Source organism: Harpegnathos saltator, unplaced genomic scaffold (genome assembly GCF_003227715.2).
Source record: "Harpegnathos saltator strain DR-91 unplaced genomic scaffold, Hsal_v8.6 scaffold522, whole genome shotgun sequence".
Classification (NCBI taxonomy): domain Eukaryota; kingdom Metazoa; phylum Arthropoda; class Insecta; order Hymenoptera; family Formicidae; genus Harpegnathos; species Harpegnathos saltator.
In genome coordinates, this window is record NW_020230341.1 from 464683 (window position 1) to 484921 (window position 20239).

General features: G+C 47.5%; 1 protein-coding gene across 3 annotated transcripts in view; it reads left to right on the forward strand.

The window, feature by feature from the left end:
* Nucleotides 1–4816: 4816 nt before the first annotated feature.
* Nucleotides 4817–20239, forward strand: part of alpha-Man-IIb (alpha-Mannosidase class II b) — a 166076-nt gene continuing 150653 nt past the window's right edge. The window contains exons 1-2 of one of the 3 annotated variants that reach the window (XM_025302986.1): nucleotides 4817–5514; nucleotides 6023–6223. The gene's annotated coding sequence lies outside the window, so the exon portion shown is untranslated. Of the gene's footprint in view, nucleotides 6224–19135; nucleotides 19513–20239 lie in introns of those variants that run through there. The other 2 variants (XM_025302985.1, XM_025302991.1) reach the window with 2 other exon arrangements.

Genomic DNA, 20239 nt, shown 5'->3' on the forward strand with positions numbered 1-20239 from the left:
GTATCGCCGTGTCTTGCAGAAGAAATTGATTTGGGGCACAAAAAGGGGCGTGTTACCGGTGGGGTAATGGTGACGCGTCCCGAATAACTTTCCAACTCTCCCATTCACCACGTTCTGCGTTTGCAACGTGTCGCCTGGTGCACCGGCCGTTCGTGACTAGCTCGTAGTCGGGGTTTGCTGCAGTACAGGCGCATCTGTCAGTGCCTTCGCAGATATTGGAAGCGGGTCGTAGCGGCGGTGCGCGCTGCATCTTCACGCTCTAACAATGCGCGAGAGATTTCGCGAGAATTATCGAAGACTCGAGAAAAAGTTACGGCGGCTCGTCTACGACGACCGCCCGCGCCGCCCCCGCCTCGCCTCGTATCTAAACGAAAGTATCGCGTCGCGCGGCTTGATAGAGGGATATTTAGTATTCAATTAAACGCGGTGCGTTAGCCAGCTCGCTAGCGGGGGTGAATAAAACAACAGGCTTGAACTCTTAGCCAGCGCATGTATACGGTGTTCGTTTCGGCAACGCGGCGTTTCGCACGACGATAACGCGTCCGAGTCGTGGTCGCGAAGGTCGCGATTAAGAGGAGAGATTTCAGCGAATCAAGTCATCAGAGATGAAAGTCTAGACAGCGAGATCTCGTTCCTTCTCGCAAGCGAGTTCCTTCGTCATCGAAATTTGAACTCGAGACTGTCCGGTAGCTGGGCTGATTAACGTGGCAAATAACGAAAGGATCGATTTGAGGTGACAGTGCGTAACATTCTGTTTCCGACGGTATTCAGCATTTCGCTGAACGTCGTCGCGTGGACGGCACGATCTACGGTGCGCCAAATGCGGCAATAAGCGAACACCCTGTGTACACATAATGCGCATCGCATTTTGCGCGAGTGGGTCTCACGGGGACGATAACTTGTTACGTAACGCAAAATTAGACAGGAACGGCGGCTCGCTTAAGCAACGTGGAGTGGCCTGAGGGGAAAAAAAAGAAAAAGAGGAAAACAAAGGAAGAGAGAGAACGACGATAAGGGAGTTCAAGAATACGAGAGAAGAGGAGGAGATTGCTCGCGAGCGAAACTGCATCCGGATGACGTCTCGCGTTCGAGCCACATTTTCCCCTCGGAAAGAAAAGTAATATTTCCGTATGATTTACATGCTGGGCGGCAGGTCGCTCGTTAATAATTCAATTTTCAATCTGGTCTTAATGCTCCCCCCCTCTTCTGCTTTTCCCAACTTCACCCCCCCCTCTCTCTCTCTCTCTCTCTCTCTCTCCATTCCCCCCTGCCGCCGCCTCTGATTCTCTTTACTTCGCGTCTTCGTGCTTCCTCGTCGTCGTCTCTTCTCATGCGCTTCCCCTTCTCTTCCACGCCTTCCTTTTATTCCCTTTTTATCCTTTCTTTCGTCGGCACTTATTCCGCCGTGTCGACATCCAGATAAGGACGAAATAAGCACGCGGGGCAAGCGCGAATAAATTTTTACATCGCCGTCTATCCCGAGCTCGACGCGTACTTTTCACGTCCGCGACTCGTAATCAAAAGCGGCGAGAAATTCGACGAGAAAAGGGAGAAAAGGAGAGAAGCGGGAGGAGAAGAGGGGTGGGGGCGGGGAGGGGAGGAGGCGGGTATATCTCCTTTTTAATGGAGATTTTATCGTTGAAACGCGAGAGAACGGGAGAGAGTCGGGGGATACACGCGTTAATGGCAAGACGGGAAGACCTTCAAGGTCGAAGCGAGTGAATTAAGCGGTCGAGGTTGGGCACTAATTAAAGCATGGCTCCGCGTCTCGAGGCTGCGGGATTGGTTGATTCGATTAGCCGTAGGCGAAGTTTCACGTCTCGTAGCCGGGGATACACGTTACTATGGCCTAATACCCAAATGAACCGCCACGGTGCATTACAAAGTGTTACGCGATCTATAGACGCCCGGGCGAGCTACCGTGCTGCATTCTAAACCGCCGCAAATAACTCACGGTTACTTCGTTTGTTCGTTGCTCTATCAAGCAACTCGCGCAAAAGTAAGAAATCGTATCGATCAACGCGAGAGAGAGAGAGAGAGAGAGAGAGAGAGAGAGAGAATTTTTCCTTTCTATGAAAAGAGGAAAAATTCCGTTTCCGAAGTAACGCGAGACTCCCACGAGTTTCTCTCATTGTGCGATCTGTCGTCTCGTAAAAATTCCAAATAAAATGTAGAGATACAAACAGTCTGTAGTGATGTCTTTGAGTTTAGATATCGCGCCAATTTGTAGGAAGAGATCTCAGTAATCTGCAATGCACGATATCACGAATACCTTCAGCTCCTTCGCGCGAGACGTTCGTATTATACTTCTCACTCGTGTCTCGACTCGTTCATTCTGTCGATATTTCGTTGCTCGATTTCATTTAGCCGAACGTTTCACGATGTGCTCACGGCAGCGGAAATATTTACAAGTTACAAGGCGAACTGTAATGATCACGGGGCAGGAACGTAAAAACCTCTTATAATCGGAAGAACGAAAGCGTAACGGACGTTTGTGCGAGCATTTCGATCGTGCCAAGGCATCGATATGCTCGTAAAGTTTGCGCATAAAGTCTAACGATACGCCTCGGGCAGCGAGTGCATTACATTCCTTTAATCCGTTTACTTGTTCCACTTTTCCCGAGTAGCGCAATTTCATAATTGAACGAGCGCACGCTTCAAGTGCATGCGAAAGAATGTTGCGTGCGTCCGTAACTACCGTCGCTTCGCGATTAAGTCTGTACCGTTGGAGGAATCGCTGTGCGTTTTCTACGATCGAAATCACCTCGCGCCACTTCGCCAATTCCTAACCCCAGGACGAAATATGTTGTTACTCTCACGGTGGCTCAGTGTGATGCTATCTTTCATTTTGTCATTCAAGATTCTCCCGCGTGATGGGCGAGTAAGATGGTGAAGGAACTTGGTGCGGGAAATACATTCCGTCGAAAGATAACAGCAAAGATCTATAATAATATCTATATAATCCAACGGAAAATCTATATGTAAAAATATAGTTCAAATTCCGTCTTTTTCGAGTCAGCACACAACACCCTTCTCACTAATCGATTCTCTCGATCGACTTGATAAAATTTCGGATATTCCAGTTGACTCGGTGTTGAATTTTTGTCATGCGAATGCTGAACGCCGAAATTATTAAGCGTTAATTCAACAACTGACATTGTAATAAAATGTCCTTAATTTGCGCGCAACTCATGTTATTTCTGCAGGGAAAAATTCTCATGTAATATCCCCGAGACAATGTCTTAGCCTGAAACGGGGAAACTTAATTAGGAAACTTCCATCTAAAACAAAATTCACGGAGCCACCCTTCCGAGGCTCCTGTGAAGATTAATCAACGATTAATCAAGCAAATTACGACACTTTCGAGACAAATTTCATTACGTGTCTCGTTTCTCTGCAATCGCGTTATCGAAAGTAAAATCCAGAATTGCGTAGGATCAATACGGACAAAGATCGCGAGGGTTAACGCCGGGAAAGGATCGCGTGCAGAGCGGAAGGACGCCGTTCTCACTGATGCAGTGTCGATTTGGCTTTCGTCTCAAGGACAAATTGCAGCGGTTTTAAAGGCCGACCTACCGCAGTTGCGATACGTAAGTTGGCCCGAGGTACACGGAAAAAGTTTGCACTCCGGTTATACTTTGTCCAGTGCGCAAACTCGACCGGTCGTTCGACTCGACGGTGGTCGGTCCTCCCCCTCGCTCCTCACTCCCAGCCCCACCATTGCTGACTAACCTAACTGAGAACAGGTCCGACTCAATCGTGGGCGCTCTCGAGAAAGACGGTCAACACAATCTTGTCAAAAGTCAGACAAAAATAAAAAATTACAGAGTCAAGCCCCCCGATGATCAAGATTCGGCCCCGATGATCGAAGAAAGAGATCACAAACCGGGAACGTCTCAACGTGTCAAAATTGATGAAGCGGCTGTGCATCGCCGCGTTTAAAGTAACCCGGTTCAATATCTTCGGATGACTTTGAACGACTGCGAAATATTCGACGATCGACGACTTTGTCTCGTCAAATAATTCTCAGGAGGAATTATATCCCTCAGTTTGTCTTCCTTAATCATCTTATCGACGAAACAGGCAGCTACCATTATGCAGATATGAGTCATCACGACCAAAATATATCGCGGTGCATCGGTGTTTCGTCATGTTTAAACATCTCGCCGAGCGGATCGATGCTCGCCCCGGGGTTAGAGAGCGTCCTCGGCACATGCGAGCCAACCAACAAGAGAGAAACGTACTTACCGACTAAGCGGCGACGTCGTCGGGGGCGCCGAGGTCGGCTGCTCACGGCCCTGCGAAATATCCCTCTCGCTCTCGCTCACCCTCTTCCAGGCTGTAGCGCCGTTTCGGCGTCTCTGTTCCTCCCGCTCGCGCAGGTCGAGTACCACCGTCGGAAGGTCGTCCGGCCTGTTTCCTTCTCTCTCTTTCGCTCACGCCGACAACTCTCTCGCGTTCTCCTCTCGCTCTGCTCACCTTCTCCCTCGTGCTCTCTTTCACTCCCTCTCCCTCATGCTTTTCGCGACGCGTCGAATGGTGGGGCGCGGGTGAACGCGGGTCGGACGACAGTCCTTCCGCGGATTGCGGAGGTCGTGTCGTCCAAGTCTCGTGCTCTCGATGCCTGTCTCGTTATCCTCTCGACGCCAGCTCGGCGTACAGTTCTCGCGAGACACGGTCGACGTGAGTCCCCGCGTGGCACGGCCATAGAGTGTACGCACGGAGGAAGACCGATAGAGACAGAGGGAGAAAGAGAGGGGGGAAGAGAGATAGAGAGAGAGAGAGAGAGACAGAAACAGAGAGAGGGAGAGAGAGAGAGAGAGAGAGAGAGAGAGAGGGGGGAGAAAGGCGCAGGAGCAGCGCAGGAAATCGTCGTCGCCGCTCACTCGTCGCTTCCTATCCTCCGACGAACGCCACTGTCGTGTTGCACCGCGCGACGAACCCTTGTCTCGACTCTCTTCGGCGGTATGTCGCGTGGGCGCCCATTGCACGACGCCGATACCGCGCCTAACTTCCCGTTTCTCCGCGTCGTGTCGGACGACGCCGATTGTCATCGCTTCCGGTGGTCACGAGGAGAGAGCGTTGAACGTGCGTACTCCGGCGCGTGCACGAGCGTGTAAAGAGCGTGATCGCCTTACCCGTGGTGGCAGCAACATCCGGCGTAATCCACGACGAGCGCGATCAATGTCCGGAGCACGACGATCGACCAACGTACCGAGGAATCACGCGAAGTTACGTTCAAGTGCGCTGCGACTGATCGATGCGATTAGTCGAAGGGACGTCACGTGACACCCTCGAATTTCGGGCTGCACTTCGTGCAACTGCACCGGCCGAGCTGGGCCTAACCTCGGCCTCGGCGGCGGATTCCGTCACGTATTCCGTAAGTCGCTCTCCCGCCCGACGTCTTGATTGCAGGATCGCAGGATCATTCGTTCGGCGAAGCACGGCTCACGAAGGTACTCTGACGTGCCTCACAGCCTACGTCAGAATCTCTCACTGGACATTTCAGATACGGTACGTACACGAGCATCTCAATCGGGCCAACCGACTCCGCCGAGCGCCAGAAGCTTCGTTCGAACGTATTCGCGTATCGCCTACGGCTCTTGCCGCGTTTCCGCGTCGAGCATGGCGCTCTCGCTCTCGCTCTCGCTCTCGCTCGCTCGCTCGTACTCGCGATCTCTCCAAGTGGAGATCCGCAGTTTACGCGTATGAGCCGAGAATGCGGAGAAATGATCCCGCGAATGCGGGATTTCTGTGAGATTCTTTAAAATACGAGGAGAATCCTCCGTCGAGTCCGATTTATCGTCCACGGCGCGCAGTGCGAAGCGAGCAGCGCGCGCGCGAGGGGAAAGGTGCAAGCGGCTCGACGAATCGCCGCGTAGCGGCGCGAGTCACGTGACGCGCTCAAATTCGACTGTCCGCTCCCTTGACTTTGAACGACCCGCCATTCCGCGAGAGTCAGTCGAGCCGCGAGGCGAGCGTGTACGGAGAGGAGGTTAATGAAAACGCGCGCGCGTTCCAGAACGAGCGGAGTGACTGTCGTCTCGGTGTACGAATCTACGGTGGGCGAGTGTCGCGTCGCGGAGTGTCTCGCGTTGATGGTTCCGTGTGGCTGCCCGAGGAGGATGTGACTGGAACGCTACCGGGAGTCCTGCGATCGCGAAGAGGTGTTCTCCTTGAGGGCTTCGTTGCGGCCACCTGCGGAGCTGTGTGATGATCACGGGTGAGTACACGACAAAGAGATTCACACTTTACAAGGACTTGTTGGGCGCAAAAAGAAACGTACGATGTGAGACACGAAGGCATATTCGAGGAGATATTTGTGGTATCGGTGACACTTAACCTCGTCAACTCAAATGTAATTTCATAGTACAGAGAGATAATCATCATGGCGGCATGTTTCGAGATTGAGATTGCAAACGCGAAATGAAGCCATTGTGCATTAATATACGTCGATTGGATTCAACCGCGTTATTAATTTCGTAACTATATCCGGCTACTAGATCATCGTTTCTATTAATAATACGTAGTTAATTACTGCATTAAATGTCGCTATAATAGTAATATATATGTATATATATATATATGTAATTATAGTAATTTTATAAGTGATTTGCATGTTACGTATTTGAATAAGAATATTCTCGAACAATCTGATCTTCGAAATGACGATTTTGTCCCAAACGTATTGAACATTTTCTATATATTTTCTATATCTCATAGGTAAACCTAAAACAAAAAATATATAATCGCGAACTACTGTGTTGATTGAGCAATATCTAAAATATTTTTATTTTGACTCGGTTGAGTAACATTTTTTTATTTTGCGAAAGAAACATTAAAATATTCTCCCCGTTCATTTCTTGTGTCATGAATATCTCCGTAATCCGCACTTATCTTTTACGATTTTTTTGACCTTGCATATATTGAGTCTTTCTCAAGGTGAAGATAATTTTCAGAGCATTGAGAATTATAGTCTTTTTATGCCAAACAAGTCTTTAATTCTAATAATAATTTAACGCGCATTTGCATAATTGCACAACAGTCGTTTGCTGCATATTTTCGCATGCGTCATTAATATAACGATATGATTAATATATCTTGCAATTCTCGCGCTCATCTCGCGAGATATTTATGCGTCACAATCGTTCGGGAAAATGTCGTCAATCGCTTTCCCGTAACTTGATTTAACACGACGTTATTTAATTTTCCATCTCTGAGTATTCCGGTTATCGATGGCGTCGTCTGTATATCAGATTTGTTTTAACCTTCAACGATGAATGGAAGGTGTTTCAACAAACGCTCGGATCTGAAACGCTTGCTATTGTCTCGCGAGACGAAAGGAAAACAATGTTACTATACATCTCTTTTTTTCCTTTTGAAGTGACTTCTTGTCACTTCTCACCACGATACGACCGCGCTATATTTTTGAATGCGTTTAACCCGTGGCGACGAGAAATCGAGTAACGTCATTGTCGTGTAACAATGAGGAAAATGCGTGTCACGGATTTATGCATGAGTCGCCAGTTTGTCTCGAATCAATGACGACAAGAAGTTCGTCCTGCTCTCTTCACGGCGGTATCCCGCTCGCCGAAGTTGCTGATTGCGCTCGCGAACTTCACGTCGTCTTCGTCGTCTCATCTAAAATGTATAAACCGCATTAGCAAACTCGTTGAGCACGATCGCAAACAATCGCCATCTTTACGAGCGAGCGAAATGTAGAAAAGTCGATGCCCGTTGAGAAATAAATTGCTGATTAAAAATGGGTATACTAATTCCGCGATTCTTCCGATATTCTTCGGCACAAAACGGCACTTTCGTACATTCGTAACTTTAAACGCTATTTAGTCGCCTGAGCAGTCGCGTCAAGTTCGACGCGGGCGATGTTTTCTTTTATTTGTGTCCTTGAGTAAAGACGGGGCATTATGTGTGTGTGTGTGTGTATTATTGACATTTTTTATTTTCGAAATGTACACTTCTTTCTTACGTGTAACTTCTTAAATTATCTTATCTCTAGACGAGCTTCGTAACAACATAAAATATTCTTTACGGTACATTGAACGATGCGAACGCGCGCAAGTTGAACCAACAATCGTCCTAATAGTGTACACTTGTACGGGAGGGCGATTAAATCGTCGAAAATCTAGAAAATTAAAAATAGTCGGTATGGTCGCAGGTTATACGAGGCAACTTGTAAACACGTTTCTTCTTTGTAAGAAGATCGCGGGGTTTAGAAAATCGCGGGGTTTGAATTGAGAGGCTTGAAACTTTCAATAATACTCGATGATACGAGATAATATTCCGATCTCTTGTGCGCCAACATCTCCCAACTTTCTCGCTCGTTGTCGTTTAATGTTTACGCGAAAAGTTACGTTACAAGACTTCGCGATCGATTTATTCGTGGTCGGCGGATTCTTTTTACCGTGTTATTCATATACTGCAGTTAGAAAGTTCCGCCGGTGTAGGCGCAACCGAACCTTTCGTTTCAGTTAATGGTCGCGTGTCTTCGACGAAAAGTGGAACGAACTAGCGTTTTATCGTGTTGTCCCGTTTCAAGGTCGTAAACGTTTCTTCCTCCCCGGGTCTCGTTCCTGGGCGTAAGACGTCGAGTATCTGACTAAAAAGAAAAAAGATATCACGATCTGAAACGCGAGGCGGGATTCTTGTGGGTTCGTTGATCTAATCGTTACGTCGTCAATTCTACGCGAGACCTTGCGCGTCGACTCTATGAAAATTAGAAACTTCCACCGAGCTTTTTGTCTCAACGAGTAAAGCTCACACCGCGACGCTCTGAAATCAAGTATCACCGCTTGAGGCACCGCCCAGACAAATCGTAGAGTAGTTTTATTTTCTCCTAAAAATTAACGCATTTTCGCTCCGTGACCCGCTTCTTCCGAGGATGATCAATCGATAAACTCCAGACTCGCGGGCGACAATGTTGGAATGTACGAAGTGACGATGTTTCCTCGGGATTTGGATGATTTCCCGAGATATGCAGCTGCTTTCTTCCTCCGTTGACATTTCGTCCGATCGTAATTGAAAGCTTTCCGGTTGTCGCGCTCTCGGCTCGCCGCGCCAGCGCGCGGCGTCGCGGCGTCCGTTCGCAGCAAACGAGGCAGAAGCTTCTTGCGCAAAGTCCGAGCCCGTTTCGGTATTCCCGAGGATTAGCAGCCGGTGGAATTTTGCTCGTCCGACCAGTAAAATACCAAGGACACTTCTTGTCCTTTCATGCAGCAGCAGCAGCAGCAGCAGCTAGCTAGCTAGCTACCGGCGCGGCCGTTGGGTTCTCTCGCATCGGCGCTCTCGTACTTGAACGCTCGCGTACCGATCTTTTCGCGTGCATAGTAACCTCCCCGTAAAATACCTCCGTTTTATTGGAAGCGCGAAGAATTCTACTCGCGACGACTCGACGACTCCGCACGTTGCTGTGAAACGCGTCGTCGTCGTCGACGGCAGCGGCGGCAGGAAGTGGTCGCGTCTCGCCTTGCAATCTCACACAAGGTCTCTTAAAGGTGACGAGTTTTTTTCTCTAAATCGCGGATATCGCGGATAGAGTGCGGCGAGAATGTGGCGATTGCTTCAATACTGACGCTGCTGCGAGGTGCGCGTCATCGAAAATGGAAGGAGTTTGATAAATTACACAGTCAACGCATGCGCGAATGTTTTTTCCTTTTTTTCTTTTTCTCTTTTTTTTTTTTTTTTTAGTAGGATATGACTTGAATCGAATTTTAATGCGGAATTTAATCGCGCACATCGTGTCTACTCGAGAAAGAAAGTCGCGATAGAACTTGAGGTGAGTTTCAATACAAATTCAACGGGAAATGCACGACTTTCGATGTTCCCTCCGATATCCGATGAATTCCTCGAGTCTCTCCATTCTCCTTATGAAAGTTTTACGCTGTCGCGTATATTCCGCCGCATATTTGGACGATGCACCTTGCATTTCTGTCGATACCTGTTCCGGTGCATCTTTGCGCGCGTTTACGCAGCCGTGTCCGGGATCCGGCGTGACACTCGAATACTCGTCTGCCCGTTTCTTTCCGAGCAACAGCTCGGATATCTCTGCTCGACAGGTGGGATTCTCTAAAAGTGCTTGCATCACGAACCCGCGAAACAGCAGCAGTTTTTATCAATTTCTCGATGATATCACACGCGCTGTGCCGTCGCTAGTTATTAGCGAAAGATGATATCACCTACGCGGTACAATTCAATCAATTATCTCGAATACGCGCAATGACATATTGATGCTAAATATTGTTAATTTATTATATCAGTCAATTTATTTATCGCTTGCTTCTTCGCGTGATTATCTATTAATTATTGGAAAATGTTCTCTATGAATAATAATTTTTAATTATTATATTCATGAGAGAGGCACCGGGATGTTAATTAAATGAATGTAACGCGCGCAAATTAAATGAAAATTACAAACACGAAACGCTACATTCATACGCGCGCGAAATTGCCCCTGTATTACTCGGAATAAACAAAAATTCTCCTCCATCATCCGCTATGAAATTAGGTTTCCAGCGCATGTTACCGTTTCTAAATAACCGATTCGACCAACGCCCAGCCTTTCGTTTACCAAAAAGAGAACGCACGGTAGAACATTCCAACTCTCCTCCAACTCGGACTTTCTCTCTCTCTCCCGGCGTTTGTTTTGAATCCGTGCACGTGGGTTCCGGTGAGTAGAACGCGCGTTCGTTTAGGAACTAGGTCCGCCGCTCGATGGGTGGAAAGCGAGAAGGAAAGGGAGAACGGGCGATAAGAGCGAGTCATTGACGAGCGAGTTGGTGGAAAGAAGCACGGTGTGAACAAGGGAGGAAAACCAGGAGGAACTCTCGCTAACACCGTGCGACGGAGAGGGGGAACGAAGCGTGGCAGAAGTTGACGATATTTTAACCGTTCAGCCAATTAGCGAGGATCACACGTGGTTATGTGCCGATGGCGTGACTGAAACCGACGACGTGACGGGTGCAGGAGGAGGACGGCGGACGGCGGGATGAGAAATAGATAGCGAAGGGACAGAGGGAATTGCTTCCGTTTCGTCGCTAAATTACGCGCGCGAGTTTCAAGCCAGGTCTCTCTCTCGCTCGAGAGTGACGAGGCGAATTGACAATTTTTATGATCGCACCCGCCCGCCCGCTGGCCCGATCCCGCTCTCCGCCATTCGAAAATCCGTTTCGCGTCTTTTACGTCCGGGCAGCGCGCGGAAAATTCCATGACGCTGGCAGGAGGTTCCGTCGCAAGACCGCACTACGGAGATGGTATCGGCGAGAGAAGTTCGTGTATTCTGCTGCTAAAGTAAGACTTGCCACGATGCGTTTCGTGCGCGAGAGGCGATCGGCAGTCGCATTGTCATCCGTCGCATCGTAGACGGGACATTAACGCCCGCACGAAGTTACGAAGTTATGACGCGTCGTTTCCGAAGGAAGCTGGGGGGATCTTTCCTCTGCGATTGATCGTAACGAGAGTTGCGTAACCTGAGTTGCGTTCCTTTCGCTCGAATCGTTGGCTTATCTTTTTCCTCAAATTCCCGAGGGGATACGTCAGCGCGACTTAATCGGGTACACGAACAGATAATTACATACTCGGCTGTCGTGCATCAAATTGGATTCATACGCGGCTTCGTGGCCTCGGCTTTTACGTGGCCGCGACCACGTACCGCCCAGTACTAATTCACTTTACTTCCGCTTGTTCCTTTTCCTCTCCCTTTGTCTTTTCCCTCTTATTTATTTTCTTCCCTTTTTTATTCGGGTAAAAGAGAGCGAGGGAAGTATGAACAGGAGTGCATTTAACGAACAGGTCGCGTTCGCAGTTGCCACGTCACATGTCGTGACTGGCTTTGCACTTGGCGGAGTCACAGAAACGACGTACTTTTTCTGAAGCGTGAATATTAGGAGCTTAACTAAGGCAGATTGATGATTGCTTCAATGAACGAGCGCAGGATCGCAGATAATCTGTCAAGTTCATAGCTCAAGCTGATGCGTCCATATAGTGCTCTTCACGGAGAATGAAGAAATTTGCAATGGTTTACGAACGAACAGCATCTCCTCATTCTTGATTTTGAGAGTGGGCTCTGCTTATAAATTTTAATTCAAACTTCGATTCGAGCAGATGTTGCGAATGTTCCGTCATGAAAGCCGGTGAATGACGGTTTCTGAAATTTCAAGAAAACTGCTCGTTCAATACAATATTCGAGAGTGTTGTTTTTCTGCCTTCCATCGAACGAACGCGCGCGTCGCGTCGCTGTGCGGGGAGATCTTTCTCGTAATTGTCAACTGATGTGTTCGTATCGACTGTTTGTGATACGGTGCATTAGCGGTGCACGATGACGTAGCTGTTGTGTAAAAGAATCGGAGTCATCGATTACGCGTATTTGCGTGCAGCGCGTACGTCCGATAGCTGGTTCGCGCTGGTTTATTTGCGAGTGGCATAGCGCTGCAGGCACGCACAGGCTCGAACGTTTTGCGAATGTTTATGGAAGTTTTTACGTGCGACAACGCGCCGTTACACATACAAATATCCCTTCTCGCTGTGGAAATGGCCTCACAGCCTGTCATTCTTTTCACCGGATATGATAATTCAGTTCGCGATCTAAATCTGATCGTTAAAATGCTACGATCCTTTCCGCATATCACGTGTCGAAATAGCGCTCGTTGCTGCGGTTTGTTCAAATATAACGAGTGGTTTAACTGTCCGCGACTCACACCGACGGTCGAAATGGTACGCTTGGTGGGTATAATTTTTTAGTCATAGGATTATATCGAGGAATCTCGTTTCGCTAAGAATCTTATTTGCCGGCGGGTTCGCGATGGCGCTTATCTGTCGTTCCAAAGTACATCATGCATAAGCTTTACGCGAGGCTTTATACGATTAAGTTACGCGGGCCTCTCAGCGGGTGAATTATTATATACTCAGCGTGATTTCATTATGCCCGTACGGATGCGGGTTATACACTGGCTAATGTTCGTAACAAGTTTCCTAATGAAATATCCACGAGCTTTCCAGTTTTCGAATCGCGTTCTTACCATCGATTTTATTCGAAAATACCTGGCTAACGTATATCACTATGAACTTGGCAGATTAATGTTTCTGCGCTCGTTACGGCAAACGTTTATACCTTTGCGTATGATTTACGGCGTACGTTAGACGTGGCATTAAATCGACTTACGATCCTATCGTGATACCGAAAACCGCTACCGTAGTTTTGTACGTGTCGGAGGCAGATACGAATGAATTGGAGACGAATTAAAATGCATAAATGCAGTTCCCCGAGTTTTGGCGGATCCTTTTTTAAGGTATCCTTTTTCAAGAAGAATATCTACTTGTACTTTCATTTTACGAGATAAAAGTAAGATGCGACTTGCAAATTGGATTACTACCGGAATAAATGAAGCACGATACGAGATATGCGTGCCAACAATTTTGCACTTTTCCCAAATTATTCGTCGAGTAATTTTTATTTCCGCGGGAGCTTCTGACATTATTCAGGCCAAATTGCCGTACAAATAATGCTGCTACGGCAGAAATATTTTTAAAAATCCTCTCGACGCGCTCGCGCACGCCTTGTATGTAACGTCTCTTAAAACATATTCCCCGTATATCTTTATCTTTTGTCTTTTACGCAGTTGTCTCGCACGCGTTGTTTCGTTATCCGCGTCTATTATGCCGGATTATAATTATCTATCGTCAAGATTATTTATTTAGTTGGGCGAGTTATCGCCGATTCGCGATAAAAATCGCGCTCGAGACAGCTAGATTATATACAGTGTCGCAGTTCGACGCCTTTGAAAGCCGAAGAGAAAGACGTACTATAGACAAGAGAGAAAGATTCTCTTACTCTCTCCCTCTTCTGCCCTCACCCTCTCTCTCTCTCTCTCTCTTTCTCTCTCTCCGCCTCTCTCGCGCAGATATCATCGAGATATCGCCTAGCAACGAAAGCTGATAGCTTCCAGTGAATCGATAGACGCCCTGTAATGCAATATATCGGATGGCACTCCTCGGCCTTCGGCCTATGCTCGTTCGCCCTGTCTCTCGCGTCTCTCGCTTTCCCTCGCCCTCCCGCGCCGTCTCGTTCCCTCTATCGCGCCGCTCTCTATGTACTCGAGAGTCCATGTACCCCTGCCCTTGAGTAAATACATTTATTCCCCTCTCACACACTGGCGCGCCGCCCGCGTACGTGTGTGTACGCATGCAAATTCGTACGCGACATGCGTTTGCCCGTGAGGCGTGATCGAACGCAGGAAGTCAACCATTGCAGAGAGGCTGCAGCGGCGCGAGAGAGCTCCGCTTTGACCGCGGCCACGACGAATTTTTCGTCTCGGATTGAATCGTAACTCTCATTTCGAATGGAGATAAGTTTACAACGTGCGCACGTGCGCGTGCGGACGAGCGAGCGATTAATATTTCCGAAGACTTTCCGAACGAGCACACGTCGTTGAACGGCGGAAAAGGTGGAAAAGAGCGGAGTTAATGGCGGGAGAAATTTATGCGCGGGAAATGTCATTTATTCGAGAGTCATGGTTGGCGCGACGTTTGATCCACATTTGAAATCTTCGCGCGGTGGAAATATCCCGTATTGAATATGACGTCCAATTTCGGTCGTAGCTGTCCAAGCGACCCTGCGAGCTTCGATTTTCTTTTTTCGGATATGCGTTTTAATAAGCACATTTTCGAACAATGACGGCTGTATGTATTATCACACGCAAATGTCATTTCGCATGTGCGCTTATACGCGATATGCGTCGCGATATACGTGTCAGAATTGAACAAACAAAGCCCAAAATTTCACCGTATTAATTCACATATTAATTAAATTTGAAATTTAGCATTACGAGTCGCGCGGAAACTCACTGTCACGAATGTACCAGCGAAGAATGTTTATCGCGTGAACGCGCGATGCAACGTCTTCGAGACATAAAAGTACGCGCGAATACACGCGTGTGTCGAACGTTCATTTCAGTAGAAAGAAAAAGAAAAAAAGACTGTTGTTGGTCGACTCTGCGCCGACCGAGTTGGCTGATGCGACGCAAACGACGACGCGAACGCGTATTTCCGCGTTCGCGTGGGAAATTACGTTTTTCATCGCGCTGTTTCCGCGGCCGTCTAAGGAATGGCCGGCATTTCTCGCGCTGTTGAATATTCATCATTCGCCGAAGAAATTTCATTAAAAAGAGAGCAGCGCGTCGGTCGGCGTCGGTGTCGACGTTCGCGCGCGAGATACAAGCTCTTGTAATTATTACGTTACTTTCGCTCGATGAACGGTCTCGCTGGGTGCGACTCGGAGAATTACTCGCAATAATAGCAAACTCGTCGAACGAGCCGCGCCGCGTTGATACTCGGCCCGATGGATGCGCGATTTATCACTTGGACATTGTTTGATTTCATCCTCGGGATGTTCCGCGCGATTTACGCGCAACACGCCCAAGTACGAGGCGTAATATAACTCCGTGGATTTATTCTACGTCACGTTCGCGTATCCCATGATTTTATGCATGACTAGGACGGTCCGCCATGTACGACGGCGTGCTGCAACGATGCTGCTGTTTAGCCGTGTATCCTTGCGGTGACGGGTGTGCCAAGTTTTATAAGGGATCCGGAAACTTGTATCTGCCGGCGTGCCGAGAGAGGACCGCGATTGGTCGTCCACGTTGCTCGGAGAGTAGTATCGTAAGTCGCGAGGGACCACCAAAAACATTGCCGAATCTTGGCTCGTCACGAATACCCATTTCTTCTCGTTAAGCCAGAGGAATGTATCTTTTTATTTTTTCATCTTATCCATTGGGGAGATTGTGTCGATTATAAGGGTATAATGCGATATATATATATATATATATATATATATCTATTCCCCTCTATTAATAGAATGCTATCTTTTATTCAGTATACTAATCTCTTACACATTTCTCTCACACACACACACACACACAGCGCACACATTTTGGTCAACTCGGTTTAAAAGTTTAATTTTCGAAGGAAAAGGAGAGAGGGAGAATCCGCGAAATTCACGTTTTACACAACTAGTGTACACATTTTTGGTCAGCGTTTTACCCTCTGCATGCAACGCGCGCGCATCTCGCCGAATGCATTAATGATTCTCCGTGACGCACCATACCGCAGCGGTGCACGTTGCAGGCTACGCTGTGCGTTTGCGCCCGTAGCGGCGCATAACACCTCCGCTCTAGATGGCTTGATGGAGACGACGACCCGGGATCTTAGATGCCGTTTATGGATCCGACCGCGCGTCGTCTCTCTCTCTCTCTCGGAGCTCAGTGCTGCTCGTCCTCGCCGGGTCGGGTCGGCCACGTTTCTTCGTTGCACGTTGCAGAGCGCGATACGAGTTTCCCTCCCCCCCCCCGTCGCGTACGGACTTATTAGGATACACTCTATCTCTCCTCAGCGGGATAAAAAGAGAAGAACGGAAAAACATCCGCACGCGCGCGCGAGCGCGCTCGGAACTTTCAGCGAGAAATCTCGCTCCACGGGGAAAGGAAACTTCTCACGATACGTCGCCGCTGAAAAAGGCGAGAAAATCAGTTTACCGGGCGCGCCTCGCCGGTAACGACTTATTTCATCAAGGTGGAAATTCGATAGCGCGGACGATACCGTGGTACGTTCGACGTCGCTCTACAATGCTTAATTATCGCCGCGAAGAAAGGACGTACCCTCCGCCGAAGCTCGCATTCGCTTCTTGCTCTTCTCTCGTACCTTTCGATTCGCGTCGCGTCGCGTTCTCTCTAGATTTTCCTCGGGGAAAATAACGAAACGACTATGCAGTCGCGATCACGTTGAGATGAAATTTTACCATTTTAGTATTTCGTTATTCGCAGACACGTTGCGAAAGTTACATTCACCGGTGTGCAAAAATTTCGCCGGGAGAAATAAAGTGTGATGACAATTTCATCGTCGATCGCCGTCGTTGTGATCGAGTTTATTATCGCGATATCTGGGTACCAGATAAAAATAATGCTTCTAAATATTGCCGACTGAGGATTCGGATTAGATTTTGAATAAAAAGTGTAGATTATTTAGATTTATTGTATCCTGGATTTAAATTTAGATTATTCAGATTTATTAGATTCTCCGGATGTAAATTTAGAATATTCGCCGGGGAGACAGCGACGGGACGAACTAATGCGGATTAAACCGGACCAATTTTAATGCGCAATAATTCCGCAAAAATGCTTTCGCCGGTGCCGGTATTTTTTTACGTTTTGTGGACTGGCCGCGAGATAACCGTCATATATATATATATATATATATATATACACACACGTATGTGACGCGCGACGAGAAAAGAATCTGTAAAAGAAGCGAGATTTAATCGCGATGACGCTGCAATCTTTCCCGCGTTTGCTCGTAATTACGGTGGACGTGTATGGTGGAAGGAAGTGGCGATGAAAAAGCGAAATAGAAGCCGGAGAGACCGTCAAAAATACGGGAAAACGCTGCGAGAAGCTTCGCGCTGCTTCGCTTGTGCTTTACAGCAGGACGAATCCTCCGGTGATATATCGTTAACGTTGGTCGTTTAATATGCAATTCTCTCATTGCAAAGTGGATACCGGAACATGGAGGGGGAGAGAGAGAGAGAGGGAGATTTTTACGTTGTACGTTACCTGTCTTTTAAAAAATCATGTATAATAATGATGATACGGTTTGGCGCAGATTCGTGAAATTTATACGATGTTATTCCGCATCTCTTCTTTTGCATCCCGCTTGGTTATACAAACGACGAACGTAGTGTTTCGCATTATAGCGAGTATGCTGCGCCGATTTGCATCGTTTATCAAAGAAAGCTCTCGTTATTCCTTCATCAACCTTTACCGTTTGATTCTCTCTCTTGAGGAAAGTTGATGAGCGCGACGTGGTTTTCCCGATGTCTATCGTTTCTCCCTCTCTTTCTCTCTGTTTCCTGCCGTTTGTTGTCAGGATTTTTCTCTAGTCGACGGAGATCTAGCGATATGGCGAGACGGTAAACTACCGAACGCGAAGAGAAAACTTAAAGTGGAGATATTTTATTTCGTTGACCGTCTTTATCCCGGTTCAATTGTACGTTTTATTTCCTCGACTAGTCATTTATAGGGCGAAGTTCGCGTCGCGCGGATTTTCATCACGACGAATCTATTTACTCTCGAACGTACTATCGAAGCCCTCCATTTACGTCGCAGATTTATAGTTCTGTTAGGAGGCTAGACGAATGGCGGCAATCTGGGAAAGAAAGAACCACGATGGGCGGGCGGTGGCGGCAATGACTCCTTGCTTGCGGCAATCGGTGTGCCGGCTGCTGGCTCGCACTTTTGTTTCGTGGCTTCTGATTTATCGTATGGCTTGCGCGCGAAGGATGCCGTTTCCGAAATTGAGAAAAATAAAAACGAATCAGGAATCCCGGCGACAGTCTCTCGAGTGATTTTGCCACTCGCAATTCCGGTCAGAGGAGGTCGACTATCGTAACTAACATTGGTAGTTTTTATAATATACGGCTTGCGTGTTTCTAACGGTAACGATCAAATGGCCCGGAAATATTTTGGTGAACATTCACGTCGAATTTCGTGTCGTGTCGGTGTGTAGATGAGCTAATCCGATTCATTTCATTGGTTCCTTTTGCCAATCGCGCGTATCTAAGATAAAAGTCTTTATAACTTGTATCGTTACGTTGTAAACTCGTAAGAGAATATATACCATATATGATTATTTTATAATTTAATATGTTTAATTATTTAATATACAGCAATATATTAATATGTTAGATAATTAAAATGTAGATAAATAATGAGATGAGTAGTGGATAAAATTATTCATCATAACAAACTTTATTGTTTTATACCTTTTGTTATTATATTATATTTTCGCTGGAAAATACCGAATTATTGGAGATTCGAAAGGAATGAATGAACGTAGAGAGCGCGTTGTTAGAAGTATAACAGTCAATATTTGTGAAATATAAAGATTCTAGATTTTCACACAAGGATTTTACATTTTGTATCGTGTATGTGACGCGGTTCCTGATAATTAAGTCCGCTTTGACAACCTGGGATGTTTAGAAAACGCGGATTGTTATTGTCTCTCTGTGTCGAATACACACGAGGCGTGTTTGCGGCGACGACCGCGACGGCTAGCGACGGGAGAGACGCGACCTTTGCATGTTTATTGTTTTGCTACTCTCAAGCGTCGTGTACTTTCGTGTACCGTCATTGCGTCCCGAGCCGGTTCACGTATCGCGTCGCGGTGGAATACGTGTGTTGGCGGCGCGTTACATAGATTTTATTTTCGTCGGTAAGTTAAAATATTTCGTCGGTTCTCGAAATATTCAGTCGGGCTCTCTCGTCGGCATCGCGTTAATTAAAACGCGTTTCTCCGGTCGAACCGCTTACTTACGCGAGTGTCAATGTCAGAATCAGTGAGCATCCGGAACGAACGACGAAGCAGTCGAGAGAGGAATGCCGCAGTCGGACGGAGGATGCAAAACGTCGAGAGAGACTCGGCATCAGCGACAATACAATACATCTCCAGGTATGCCAAATCGTTTCCGATTTTAACGGCGTGATTTCGAGCGAATCAACCGTTGACAGAGAGACACCCAGTGGGAGTTTAGAATCTATTCTAGATTATTGTTTGTTGAATGATTAGAATTTGACAAATTTTTGATCCATACTTATGAATCTGAAATATTTATTTTACGCAACAAGAAACGCGTCCTCGAGAGTTAATCTGACGATCGCACAAACGGTAATCCGAGTTCCGAGAAGTAGCGCGCGAAGAGGAAACGTCGTGATACACGAACCGCGCCCACGAACGTTTAGCGAGCGTTTCTGCGAGTTTTCCGTGGTTTCCGCCGTGAATGTTGGAAGATCATCCGGAAATTTCTGCCAAGCGACGCGTGAAGATCCCCCTTCTCTCCCCCCCCCCCGATTCAGCCTGCTCCGTAATAGTAGCCGGGATCACCCGTAGGCCAAGTGGACCTTTTAATTCCGTGACCCCGTTCCACGGTGAAATTAACTTTTCCTCTAATTTTGCGCGGCCTGCGAAAATAATACGACATACGTGCCGGGAAGATAAGCCCCCACGCTTCTGTTCTCTCGCTCCGTCCCTCGCTATCCGTTCCATACGCTCTCCCACGGCCGGTGTCGCGATTTCATATCAGATGAGTCTGCAGGGTTAACAGGTGACCTCGGCTGGCGCACGTTTCGAGTGTAATTAATATGACGAACGGCTCGCTTTACCGTTAAAATAACGCAGT